This window comes from Meles meles, chromosome 11, assembly GCF_922984935.1.
Source record: "Meles meles chromosome 11, mMelMel3.1 paternal haplotype, whole genome shotgun sequence".
NCBI lineage: Eukaryota > Metazoa > Chordata > Mammalia > Carnivora > Mustelidae > Meles > Meles meles.
In genome coordinates, this window is record NC_060076.1 from 32,410,243 (window position 1) to 32,424,900 (window position 14,658).

At 42.4% G+C, this 14,658-nt stretch overlaps 1 long non-coding RNA gene across 1 annotated transcript; it reads right to left on the reverse strand.

The window, feature by feature from the left end:
* Positions 1–493: 493 nt before the first annotated feature.
* On the reverse strand, positions 494–13,890 carry LOC123952507. Its single transcript, XR_006820675.1, has 3 exons — positions 13,763–13,890; positions 2,642–2,732; positions 494–982 (listed from the first exon to the last, which is right to left on the reverse strand). It is a non-coding gene; the product is annotated as an uncharacterized LOC123952507 (long non-coding RNA).
* Positions 13,891–14,658: the final 768 nt, after the last annotated feature.

The window sequence follows — 14,658 nt, forward strand, 5'->3', positions numbered from 1 at the left end:
TCCCAGGACCCTGAGATCATGACCTGAGCTGAAGGCAGAGGCTTAACCCACTGAGCCACCCAGGCGCCCCTAAAGTCATCGTTTTAAAGCCTTTTTAAGATCTACATGGGTTCAAATGTCAGGCACTAGACACTGTCAATCTTTCCACACAGGTGCTATTTGCCAGAGTTCAAAGTCTTCCTCCTCCAGAGGCTGGTGGCACCCCCCTGTGTCCCCGGTGTGCTACTGGGCTGACCTCTATCGCACGTTCTCAGATCCCAATCAATCAAATCTGCAGCAGCCCATCCTGGGTTACCTGGGATAGAGACCTCCATATTTCAGTTCATAAATTACTAGCTGATTATGGAGCACAGGATAAAAGATATCCAACATTCCTACAGATCGTCTGTAATTACAAAGCCAGGATCGGGTGTGTCTATGCATAACAATTGACTAGAATTCAGGTTTTTAATGCAAATATTTATTGCGAGATACATATCACCTTGAGGAAAAACATCTGCATAGATTTTTTAAAAAAGAAGAAACCATCTTCATAAAATGCTGCAAATTTGATAAATGAACAGAAGCATAAAATTTACTCAGAAGTACTTTCAAATGAACATGTTTTAAAATAGCTTAAATGGGGTTTATTAATGACAAAAAAAAAATAATGGGGCACCAAATCAGAGGCAGAAATCCTTTTTAAAATATCACGTCTTGGATGAACTGTCTTTAGAAAAAAATGACATTAGTTGAATTAACCAGAACCTCCAGGAATGGGATGTGTGGGCTCTGGGAAGGCTAGGACAGCCCCCGCCCCAAAGACGTCAGGGGTTTTATGGCCTCTTCTCTTCCCAGTAGACTGCAATGTCTCAGGTCAGGGTCACAGCGGGGGCTGTTCTACGGACTCTTCATGACGCCAGCAATGTTTGCTGCCTGTACACACCAACAGCACTTCATTTCAATGCATTTGGGATTTCGCTGATTCCTTGCACTCTTGCTCCTTTGAGAAAATAAAAGCGCAGCCTTATTAGCCTAACTTAGGAGTCTCAGCTTCTTCATCTGTACAGTGACTAAAAGCAACCATCCTATCGCCCTCCTCAGTGTGGTTGAAACCATGGTGGAGCTGGTCACATGCTATGCAGTGGGGGGTTGGGGGAGGTGGTTTCAGGGTCAGTAATGATTCATGGGGAGCATCTTAATGGGATTCTTTGGGGATGACCTCCCCAGCACTGAACATGGAACATCTACTTATTAGTTATCTGTGGTGTTGGGGGTTTGCAATGATTCAGGCTCACAGAAGGAAGGACTGTTGTCACACTAACAGAAGCTAGCTACATCATGGTCAGGAGTCTGGAAATCTGAGCTCTCGTTCTGCATCAGACACTCTTGCCTCATGACTTTGAGCTGGTTATTTCCATCCTGTAAACCTTAGTCTTCTCGTCTGAAATGTGGAACTAACTGATCTCTGGGCACACTTCTGGCTCTAACCTAGTAATTCTGATGGGGCAGAATCCAGAATCCCAGCATGGGACAGGGATGGAATTGGGAATGGTTCAGAGGTACACCCACTGTGCAACCCTCCAGTACCCTTTCTGGCTGCCCCTGCGTGGCAGGTGTCGGTATCTCACAGATGATTCTCTCCAGCCTCGCAACAGTACTCCTCTGACCCAGAACCTTCCAGGGCCCCCGGGAGCACCTAAGTTAAGTGTCTCAGGAGAGGACAGAAATGCCACCTCTGCTTCACGTTTTGTGGGAAGGGGGCTGCCCACCAAGGGTGTGACTGAGGGATATGAAGGCAACATTCTGAGGCTTCATCAAAGTAGTTCCAAGAGTCTGCAAACAGGTGCTAGCTTGTTAAGAGAAATAATTTCTGTGGCTCCCCATTCTGACCACATTAGTCATTCAAGTGCTGAGGAACAATATAAATTCCTGTCATCCCAGTTTATGTGGCCACTAAGATTTATTCCAAGCGACAGGTCATTAAGGTTTCTTCTCTTTTTTTTTCCCTCAGATTCACTGAGAACTCATATTTCTGGTCCATGTTATGGACTGCTAACAGCTATGCTTTTGGTCAGGAAGTCAGCAATAAATCTGAATTTAATAAACTGACAAAAGATCACTATCCCAGAGACGATCTGAGCCCCTATTCTTCATCTCCTTGTATAAAAATGCTTTTGTATTGAGACATTTTCCACATAAAAGTCACATTTGCCATCTAACCATTTGCCTCTCCCAGGAGATGACTTGCTGTACCGAGGCTGACCGAATAATTGTGGGTTGTTCGAGTCGGAAAATCTGGTCGCAACAGTGGTGGGCAGAGAAAGATCAGAACTCCAGGATCTGCCCATTCCTGAGGATGAGACCTTGGCATGTTATCCAGTCTGAGCCTCAGTTTCTCCATCCATAGAATGGAAAGTGTAATCTTCGTCCGGTCTACTTCCCAGGGGTGCTGGGAAGGTTCAAGTTAAGTAAAGGCGGATGAAGCTCTATGCGGTTGGAGAGGATTGTGACCGCTTTGTTTGTTTTAAATTTTCAGCATGTTAGAGTTCACTTTCTGTGGAAAAACTGAGCCAGCAGCAAACAGACATCAACCCCTAGAGCACCACTTCCCCTCTCTGGTGTCCCTTCGGTGAAACCACGTCACTCCCCCAAGGCTCACCTGCTTGCTCTTGGTGCGAGGTTTACGGGCGCAGTTCCCCAGAGTTTTCTGGGAGGCTTCAACCCACTGCAGACAGCTTGGTCCTGGGGGGCTTGAATAGGACTAGAGTTAGCACCAACCTGTCTTTGTCCACTCTCCATGGAACCTGTTGTTCTGGCTAGACTCCGCAGAGCATTCTGGGTGTCTGGGAAGCATCTCCTAAGATCCTAGCACTCCTTCCAGAAGACAACAAAACTCTGAAGAGCAGAAGGTCAAATCCTTTTCTTCCTGGGTCTTTCAAACGCACCCTCAAAACTTAACTCTGCTCCCACAACTCTGGAGCAGAAAAAGAACTTTGAGAAGATTAGCATGCAAACAAATGTTTCCAACTGCCTATAAACTGCTGTCTTCAAACCTTCTATAAACCCCTGTCTGGATTTGTAAATAACAACCATATAAGGATTTTCCCAGTAAACACCGCGGGCAGAAATGTATAGACATTTCCGAGAGCTTGTTTCTGACGAGTTGAGCAGAGCTTATTAAAGTTATATTGTGTGCTTTGTCACTCTTTTTACTGTTGTGTAACCTCAACCATAAATCCTGAACAACTCTTATTTCCCAGCTTCTCTCTTCATGTCTCTGCAGTCTCCAACCAAAACCTGGTGCAGATGGTGGAAAATTTCATCCTATTGACTAAATTAGGAAATTCTAAAAATGGAACTGTTTTAAAAAGAAACATGTGCTGCTCTGAACGATAGTGAGTCTCTCACCACTGGAGGTATGTAAGCAGAGACTGGAAAAATATGTGCTTCATGGTCCAAAGAGGAATTCCAGAAATTGGGTAGGCAATCAGGTGAGACCACCTACGAGTTCCTGCAAGTCAGAAATTCTGGGAGTCGAAGACGTTCATTCCCCTCAAGCTGTTCTGAAGGCTTAGTCGCATCTGCGCCAGGATGTGTGCTGGGAGCAAGGAAGTAAACCCAGCCTCAGGACCCCTCAGCAGGGTAGCGGCTTCGTGAGAAGACAGACAAGCCAGCAGCTAACCCAGATGCAATGCAAACCGATGCAGTGTTGGCAAGAGGCGACCAACAGCCAGCTGTGAGATTACAATGGTGGCTGAGAGGAAGAGCCACACAGGATTGGGGAAAGTTCCCAGTACCTGCTTCCATGGGTTGGAGGGCTCTGGCTAGATGCAATAACGTATTTTATTGAGTACTTACTTAGTGCCAGGCACTTAACAACTTGTCATTTGATCTGTATTATAGTCCATTGATGTGGGTACTATTGTTTCCCCCTCATTTTTTAATATTTTGTTTTATTTTATTTTATTTTATTAAGTAGGCTCCATGCCCAGCATGGAGCCCAATGCACAGCTTGAACTCATGATCCTGAGATCAAATACCTCCTAAATAAATATCTCACTTTTTAAATTGACACAGTTGATCTTTTCTCTAGAATTTCAAAGATAGAGCCAATGACAGTCAAGGACCCTCATGTAGAACAGAAATTTTTACTCACATTTAATTTTTCTGCAAAGCCAAGAAAACAATCTGATGCTTCTACCCAATTTTTCAAATAAAAAATTACTCTCTTGACAACAAGATTTAAAATCCTTTCATAAATTGATTATCAGTAATGTCAACATGTATCCAAAAAGCAGATAAAAACCTAAAAATGTTTTTCCATTTAAAAAATCTGATTTCAGACTCACCGTTGCTGGATCGCCATCAGGCACACTGTTAAGTGTTTATTTCCCCAATTTTATTCATTTACCTCAACTAATTTGGGCCCAGCCTGCAGGACATCATCACCTTCAATGACAAGCTTCAACACTCTAAAAAAATAGCACTTTTGATTCAAGTGTATCTCTAAGCATATATCACGCATAAGGAAATAGCTATACTCAATCCTCATCCTCTGTCCATTCATCACAACTAAAAACAAAATGACTTGTGTTTGACTTTTTTGTAAAACTTGAAGTTTGATATCTTCAACAAATACCATATGTCACGCTTGACTCTAGAACTGAATAGGGGGAAAATATCCCAGTATTTCATCTCCAAATAGCTTTTGGCCATATTCCAAATAGAACATTGAGGAGAGTGTCTCCATTGGATGAATATATTTAATATCATTCTTTGTCATTAGATAAGTTACTTCACGTCACAATTTCAGTTTTGGACATGCCTAGTCCAATATGTGTTGCAGGAAAATCCAGTTTGCGGGAAATAAACTGTCTCTTTAATGACATCAGTATGATTTATTTTAATGTTATTCAATTCGAGAGACTCTCGAGTCATACTTGTTCTTCATTTCTAAACCACTGGTACTATAAGGAGGCTGGGCTTTTCCTTTGCAATATGTAAAAATACGTATGTAGTACTTACCTATTACTGCATCATAGAGAATCTCAGCTTTGATTCTCTTATTCGTATACATCTTTTGATCTTTTTGGCTTGGTGGCCTTAAGGACTTATTCTATGTCTAAAGTCTAACAGTTATACTACAATATATCACAGAGTTGATGTTTTATGAGTAAATTTTCCCAGGTACCCAGTGGGCCCTTTTGATATGTAGATCCTGATCTTTTATTTCTAGAAAGTCTTCTGGAATTTTCCTCTCCACTAACTCCAGTTATATGTATGTTGTTTCTACTTTACCTTTCTGTCTGTTTGACCCTGTTTGACCCTTTTTGCTTCTTACTTTATCTTGCCTTTTTCTTCTTAATTAATATATACTGGAATTACTAGTTCCAGAGGTAGAATTTAGTGGTTCATCAGTTACATACAACAACCAGTGCTCATTACTTCAAGTGCCCTCCTTAATGCCCATCACTCAATTACCTCAACTTCATCTTACTTTCATTCTCTTTTTATTTTCATGAAGATAGAAGTGTTTTTATTTTTTTAATTTAAATTAATTAGCCAACACATAGTATGTCATTAGTTTTTAATGTGGTATTCAAAGATTCATTAGTTGTATATCATCACCTCATTCCCATGATCATTTCTCTGCTTTTCTTCAATTTCCCTAATTAAAACTTCATTTTAGTCCATTCTTTGGTAGGCACCTTGTAAAAGGGCACTTCATCTTGATTTCTGGTATGATTTTGTCTTCTGCTTACATTTCTTTCTTGAAGTCAACCAGTTCTCTTAGATTTCTAATTTAAGAGTTCCCTTTTGTGTCCATGAATCAGTGCCTATAATATCTTTAAAGGTCGCTTTTATCCTTTGAGGTTGGGGAAGAAATTTTGTGTTTTCCAATTTGGGGCTTCTCTTTTGTTTGTGAGACTCTAAAATCTCTCCTTTGCTTCTTTTCACCATCACCACCAAATTTCCAAAAACCATCTCTCCCTACCCTTTCACATTCTAGCATACAGTTATACATTCCTTTCTTATAGCATATCTTCTGACACACCAGGACTCTTAGGGTAGACTGTGTCTCCCTGGCAGTATCTACCCTCTTCACTCTTCTGTGGAGCATTTTTCCCTACTGTCCTTGTTCTTTGTGCATGCCAAAGCATGAAGCTTAATTTGCTTCAAGTTGGTGTTTCTTTAATCTAAATGTAGGTGCATTCTCTTTTTCCCAGTTATGCTGAAGACATGGGTTTTGTGTGGTTTTACTTACCCTTCTTGCTCTGTGTTATTTTTGAGATATTCAGATTTTTTGGCCATCATCCTGGCTACCCTTAGGGCTAATTTTGAATGCTTTAATTTAGAACACCATATCTTTTGTGTGACCCTATCAACCATGAAGATTTCATTGAGCTTTACTCCCTGGAGTTTTCACTAAGAATCTGTTAGCTATTTTGTGTTTTCTAGACGAAATTATGTGATGATATTGAATATGCTTTTTCAAACTGCATGCTCCTAACTCACAGATTCTAATATTTCCCTTCCCCACCCCAGGAAACATCTTCCACACAGTTACGGATCTGAACTTAAGGTCCTCGGGTATGAGGGTGAACAAATAAAACATCCACTGGGACTTTGTCCCCACATTGTCTCCAGTCTCCTTGTTTGTGACTCAGACAAATAGCTCTTGTCTTTTGACACCCTAGCCCAGAGCAGTACTGAAGCAACCTTCTTACTTGAGAGGTATAATTTATCATCTGACAGGGTCTGGTGCAAACTGTTACTCACAAACCTTAAATGAGACAGAGGGGACTGATGAGGGCCAATAGGGGATAATGAGAAGACAAAGCATTGGAAAGCAAAAGGCCGAGTCCTAGTCCCCGCTCTGCTACGGGCTCACTGTTTAACCTGGTGTAAGTCCCTATCCTGCTCTCTAACCCTCACCTTTCTCATCTGAACTGGATAGTGCCTGGGAACCTTAGCAGCTCTAAGGAAGTCAGGCATCTCCTAAAAGGGACTTTGGTTAGAATTTGGCCTCATGGCCTCCAAGAGCTCTATAGGCCTCATGGAGTAATGGCTACACAAGTAGGAGAAAGAGGAGTCCAAGAGAATGAAGGGCTGAACTCTTACCCTATGTTTAAGTGAGAGAAGATGAATAAAACAGTCACAGTCACCTAGCATCTAGCCCCTATTATATCACTCATGGCAAGTGACCAACCAGTCTCTGCTTGCAACCACCAACAATGGTAAGTTCACTCCCTTTAAAAAGTAATCCCTTTCACTTTATACCTTTAATGTAGTAGAGAAGGAAAGAAGAGAGTACTTAAAGAGATATTCACAGAAAAAAAAGTGATAAGAGGGAGATGTCAAGGATGAAGGCTAGGTTTCTGACTTGTGAAAACACATGGATCAGTGGTGCATTCACTTAGAAAGGAAGAGATTAGGAGTGGGTAGAGGAAGATCATGAGTTCAGGCTTGGACACAAGACTTTGAGGAACCATTAAGAAATCCAAGCCACAGCAAGTAGCTAGCTGGATATTCAGATCCAGAGCTCCAAGCAGACATTCAGACTGGGGATGACTAAGTCAGAGCTGCTTTTCTAAAGATTGATAAATGTGATCACTGAGGAAAATAGTATGAAATGAAAAGGAGGCACAGGGCGTCGGATGGGAAGTTGAGGGCTACCAACTTCGAAAGCGTGGGGAGATGAAGAATTATTCACCAGTCTGAGAGATGAGGGAAGAACCAGGAGAGTGTCACTTCAGAAATCACGGGAGGAGATGTTCAGGAAAGGTGAGGTTGTCAGTATGTCAAGTAAGGTAAGGAGTCAGGTAAGGACTGAAAATGTCTACTGGATGCAATGCAGTGGAGATGCTTGGTGACTTTATTAAGGATGGTTTTGGTAAATCGATGAGGCCAGAAGTTAGAGTGGAGGGGTTGAGGGCCAGGTGGGAAGTGAGGAAATGGGGCAACGAGTGTAGACAACTCCACGGAAGCATTTAGCTGTAAAAGGAGAGGAAAGAGATGGGCAGGACAGGTGTGGAATGTGACACATTAGATAATTTCTTAAGTAGGAAAAGGTTTATCCTGGCTACGCATCAAGATGATGATCAAGTTGAGACAGAATCATTGAATATACAGGTGAGAAAAGGAGGCTACCGATAGTTCCTTTGAACGCAGGAGGAGATGGGCTCAAAAGAATAGAAAGAAGGGTTGTTTCATCAGTGTTTCAAAATTCCTAGTACTGGGGCGCCTGGGTGGCTCAGTGGGTTAAAACCTCTGCCTTCAGTTCAGGTCATGATCTCAGAATTCTGGGATCAAGCCCCGCATCAGGCTCTCTGCTCAGTGGGGAGCCTGCTTCTTCCTCTCTCTCTCTCTCTCTCTCTCTCTCTCTCTCTCTGCCTGCCTCTCTGCCTACTTGTGACCTCTGTCTGTCAAATAAATAAATAAAATCTTTAAAAAAAATTCTTAGTACTGTATTTCTACTAAGGCTGTACAAGTAAATAACTGGGGTTTTTTGTTTGAAATACCAGGTCAACTTATAAAATTATAAGTTTACAAAATTCTTTACATATATATTGTCTTTTTTTGTTCTCTTCACATCTCAAAATTATCCAGTTACTATGAAACATGTTTAAAAGTGTAACCAGGGTCTACAAACATTATGATATCTGAAGAAAAGTATCATTTATTCAGGAAGATGGAATTTAAGTAGTTTAGAGAAAGAATCAGAAAACTGTGTTTTGGCATACTCTTCTAGAATATTCTTTATCTTCTGAGTAACTGAAGGAAATCCAAATGGAAAATAAAACCAACATTTGTATGATGATGTGCCATCTTTTTTCTCAAAGCAAAACCACTGAGCTAACAGAGAAGCAGACTGCTATGGTCCTGGGTCATCACCTGGTTCCTTACAAAGTCCTTGCCCAGTGTTTTTTTACCCCTCATTCACTGGCAGTTTAAACTCATTTAAATTCAGAGCCATTTTCATTCCAACTCAAAAAAGGGAAAGGTCTCTCCATGAGGATCATCACTCAGACAATCTTGTGTGGAGGCCCACAAGATTGCAGAGTTCAGAGTCTCCTTTACAGAAAGGGGAGCCGATGTCACTTAAAGTCCTGCAACCTGCTTTTGAAGTAATGATTATGGATATTATTGGGTTTTTGTATTATCAAGCACATCTTTCCATATCTGTACATATAGATCGACCTCATTCATTTTGTAAGCTGAGTAGTATTCCGTTCAGTGGATGTACATTATTTATTTACATTATCTGCTCTTCTTAGACATCTGGGATACTTCCAAGTCCTTCCAAAACTATAGTGACAATTTTCATGCATACACTTGTGGGCACTTCCATTAGCATTCTCTGCCATCTGGGAATCCCTTTCCCTTCACCTTTTTTTCCACAATAAGCAATTAGCACCTTTTTGCACACATCTCTGTGCACACGTATAGTAGTTCTCTTGAAGCTAAACTTGCTACACCAGAAAGGATGAATGTTTTTAAAATTTACCTCCAAATTGCCCTCCTAAAGGCCATACTGATTTATCTGATCTCAGCGTGGGAACATAAGAATGAGTGCTTCCCTCATATCGACTACAACTCTGGCCATTTCTAACTTTTAATTTTTGACAATTGGTTAGGTGGGAAAGGGACTTTTTTTTTTCCTAAGAATTGCATTTGCCTGGTTATTGGTGAGATTGAGCATCCGTTTACATCTTTGTTGGTCATTTTTATTTCTATCTTGGTGGTGTGCCTGTTCACAGCCTTTGCTGTTTCTCTTCTGAGTTGTCTATTTTCATACTGAAAGGAGCGCTTGGTACGATGAATACTTCATTAATATTCAATCTGTTTTATACACTACAGACTTCTTTTCACAGGTCTGTCACTTAACTTTCAACTTTTCTTGTCATTGTCCATTTTTCTGTTGACATCGTCATATTTTCCGCTGATTTATAAGGACTTTCTCTATCTTAAGGGTATCTATCTTCGTCATCAGTCTCGCAAATATGTTTGTGTTCGCCATTTTGTTTTGGGCTTTGTTGAGTCCGAAAAGATTTTTTGTTTATTTAGACACAGACGTATGCCTGTGGATATCTTAAGACTTTACAAAGTTTTTCCCCAGCCCGTCCTGAGGTATTCCCCAATATCTTCTTCAGCTTTCTCTAGCCATGACTCTTCAACGCATCTGGAATTTATTTGTTGTGGAGGTATGCCGGAGGAATCTCATTTTTTGTTTCCAAAATAGTTGGTTACATTTCTCAATATCTTTCATCAAATTAGTCATCCTTTCCTCTGTGGTTCGTAATCCCAACTTACTCATATAGTCTTTATTTGGACTTAAAAGAGATTGAAATGATTAATATCAACAATCTTGACTTCATTTACAAGGGAGAGAAGAATCATTATTTGCTTTGGCTAGGAAAGGAGAGTGTGGTGTGGGATAAAATCGGGGGCAGGCAGTTAGGAGAGTCATGGAATTTGCTGTGAAAAAGGAAAGTCTGAGGAGGGAATGGCAAGAGAAAAACTACTGAGTCACAGCAGGAACGCTGTTATCGCAGAAAGGACGGCTGTGGGGAAGGAGTCCTGGAGAGAGCCTTACAAAGCAGATGATGAAAGCAGGACTGAGGAAGGGGCCCTGGGCTCCCCGCTGAAGGGGAAAGCGTCCCAGTGGGTCCCCTGGCCACAGAGCCCAAATGGCGGTCACAAAGCCTGGGAGTAGAGTGCATGGGAAGTCACGGTTTGCTAATTAATTAACAAATACAAAGAACTGATGTTGAGGCCATATTAAATAGCTTTAAGGTAATACACGTACATTATTAAAAAGAGAGAAAAATAGTATAATGCCAGCTGCCTCTTATGGAGCACCTACTACGGCCCAGCACTTTATCGGCTGCTTTACATATATTTTATTTTACAAAGAAGAAAATGAAAACTCCCATGATCCCACCACCCGGGATTACCTACTATTAACACTCTGCTGTGTTTCCTTCCGGTCTTGCTCTTCTGACAGGTTCCATGACACCTGCTAACATTTATTGAGCCCTTACTCCCATGCCCAGACTAATAAAATATTTTGGACTTAACAAAAATACTTTTGTTAAGCCTTGTAACAATCCTAAGAGACAGGGGCCCTTATTGTTTTAACTTTACAGATAAGGGGCTTGGGACCAAAGAGTTTAAGTAAAGTGCCCATTCTGTGTATTCAGTTTTGTAGATGACTTTGTATCATTTAAGCTAGTATCAGAATGGTTCCCCCCATCAGTGACTCTCCCAAAGAAGAGATCATTTACAGCTGCCTGATATTCCATCTCACGGGTATGCCGTTTACTTAACCATTTCAGTATTTCCGTTCAATCGCCCACAAGTTTTTAATAGAATAAACACTGCTGTTATGAAACGAACATCCTTGCACTGAAAACTTTGTGCATATCTAAACATGCAAAATCTTTTAAAAAAATGACAGTGGAATTACTGAGTCAAGCTTTTTTCAGGCTTCTTCTCCATACCGTCAAATTGCCCCCCAGAAAGGTACTATCATTTTACACCCCACCAGAAACAAACAAAAGCACCCATTCTATGCCCTTGCCAACACTATTATTGATTTTAAATCTTAACCAATTCATATTTTAAAAAATAAAAAAATAAAAATAAATCCTAACCTATTTAAATGGGCAAACAATTATGTCACATTTTTGTTCATTTTTACCATGAGGGAGAAACAAAAGAGATGGTGGTTTCTTCCAAAATTCCCGATTAAGCCTCTCTCTTACGCCAAGCACTCTTCTGGAGGCTAAGGATGGGACAGTGAACAAAATCGAGTAAACCCCTGACTTCCTGGGACTCTCAACCTAACATCAAAGGTACTGACCCAGTAAATTCCAGTTGTAATTTCTCTGTATTTAGTGTTTATCAGCCCCTTTTAAAATAAAGCACTAAGGACTCATTTAATCCTCACAACAACCCTTTTGGGTAGTGACTATTTTTAACCCCCATTTTACAGATGAGGAAACTGAATCATCAAAGATCAAGTAAGCTGTGCCAGGTCAGACAGGAAGGTACCAAAGCCAAGAATCAGACCCAGGCAGGCTGGCTCCTGGACGTCTAACCACCGCACCACACTACCTCCCCTCTGCCCGAGGTGTGCTAAAGGGCCGCTGAGTCCCTGAAGGGATGGAAAGAAGACATAGGAAAACCAAAATAAAATGTGTATGAGGGACTCCTGGGTGGCTCAGATGGTTAAGCTTCTGTCCTCAGTTCAGGTCATGATTTCAGAGTCCCGGGATCCAGTTCGGTGTCAGGATCCTTGCTCAGCAAGAAAGCCTTTTTCTCCCTCAGCCTGCCGCTCTCCCTGCTTCTGCTCTCTCTCCCCCCTCTCTCTGACAAATTAATAAAATCTTTTAAAATTTCAAAAGAAGAAGCAGCAGCAAAGAAAATGTATTTGAACAAATAGGAAGGGGATCAGACATATGCGTTCCTTTGGTCCAGAAAAATATTTTTTTTAAAGACTTTTTATTTATTTATTTGACAGAGATCACAAGTAGGCAGACAGGCAGGCAGAGAGAGGAGGAAGCAGGATCTACGCTGAGCAGAGAGCCTAATGCAGGGAATCGATTCCAGGACCCTGGGACCATGACCTGAGCTGAAGGCAGAGGCTTTAACCCACTGAGCCACCCAGGTGCCCCTGGTCCAGAAATATTATCACGGAATGCTGAACTTCATCTTTCCTCTCCCTGTGTCAGAGGAGTGGGTAAGGACAACTTGCAGCAAAAAGGAGCAGAGCATACATACATACACTGGATAATAAACCTGGAACAGTCCGAAGACAGAGGAAAGGAATGGTTTAAATTCCCCTGCTATGAGGCAGCGGAGGGAAGAAGGGAGCGTCTTCGGACATCCGAGCCCTCAGGGAATGGCAACTACAGAGGGTTCAATCCTAGTAGCTTTCCGAACTCAGCAGACAGGGCGGGAGAGGGGAGGAGAGGAGGGCGGGGAATGGAAACTTGTACTTTTCCTGGGCTTCTGGCCAAGAGATCTCCCAGTTTGGCCTGAGGCTACTTACTGCCTTCTCTGGCGGGACCTGCAGTTCTGCGGGAGCCCGCGGGGCACGTTCCCCTGGGCTGCAGCGCCACCTAGCAGATGTGCCCTTGAAATAGCACCAGAACCGCCTGGGCCATCCTGGAGTCCGTCAAACACCACCTAGCCTCCGTGCTCGGTGCAAAGGTCACCGGGAGCAAACAAGTCATTGTCCTTGAGAAGTTCGACGTCCATCTGTGGAGACCATCCCAGGTTCTAGAGCAGAGACTTAGGCAAGCGCCTAGGGAACAGGGAGGAACAGGGAGGAGGGGGGCTGACCTTCAATGCGGTTCCCATTCCGGAAAGGCCACGCAGAGGAAGCCATATTCAAACCACTTCTTAACAAACAGAAGATGCGTTACTATTAGTCTAGCAGTAGAAGATGAAAGGGAAGGAGACCCGAGGTTCAAAAGCCCGGGAGTGTGACAGGTTAGTGCATTCAGGGAAGGTTGGAAAGTTCAAATCGCAAGCCAATAGCAACCTTAACAGAGGATCAAGTTTAACTTCCTGATTTGCAGACGCCATTCCTGACATTCAGGCAAGGAGGGGACTTCATGCAGATTCACACCATCCTGGAACCCGTATCTCCTGACACTCTGTCCCAGGCTCTTCCTCTGAACCACGGAAGAACAAGGCCAGCAGCCAGCTCTAGAAAAGGTCACTATTGCCTGCCAGGACCCAGTAGTAAGGCTGTGCCCATGGAACTTACACCTTGAACTCGAGAAGACACGCTTGAGTTCGGAGCCCATGTCCATCAGCAGCTATGAGGCTTGCATCAGGGTGCGAAGTCTTGCTGAGTCTCCCTTTCCTATCTGTCGGGTGGGGATCATAGCAGTCCTCACCCTGTTGGAGAGAGTTAATCTCAGGGGCACAATGCCCAGCATAAGCTCTATGCTCAGTCATCAGGTAGTAAAGATCACAATTGTAATGTTGTCACTTTTTATTGAAATATTACTAGTATTTTTCTTACTTGAAAGTATGCATTAATATTAATTGATTGTTTATGATGTATTATTTCTACCGTTTTAGTACTGAATGCTTCCTGGAGGAACTGGAGCTATTCTATCTGGGGAAGAACAAACACAGAAGCCACAGTCCTATTTTAAAACTTGAAGGGCTGAGCTGGAACAGAAGGAGTGGAGGTGGTCTGAGGGGCCCCAGGGGGCTGGGCCAACGATGGTTGAGAGCTGCAGGATGGAAGATTTTACGTCCAAGTAAAGAAAACCTTCCTAACCCTCTGGGTGGCCTTGGGAGGAATGTATGCTCTTGCTTGTGGAAATATTCTTCCGAGACCAGATGACCATGGGTCGGGCCCTCACCCCACCTTGCACAGGACAGGAGATCATCTAGTCCATTTCACTTTCTGATCCCTTAAACATCTAATTTAGCTCTGCTTTCTAGGGGAATATGATTTGGTGGGTCATCTGGGAAGACAGATGTCTATGTTTATAAATTTCAAAGTCATGAGCAATGCTCAAAGAAGTCAGAATCCAAAATGCATAACCCTGTTTTCCAGAGTAATTCATTAGATTTTTGCTGGAAATGTGAGGAAGAGGCTGAGATGTCCATGTCAGATTGGAGACACGGGGAATGGGACGGAGGAAC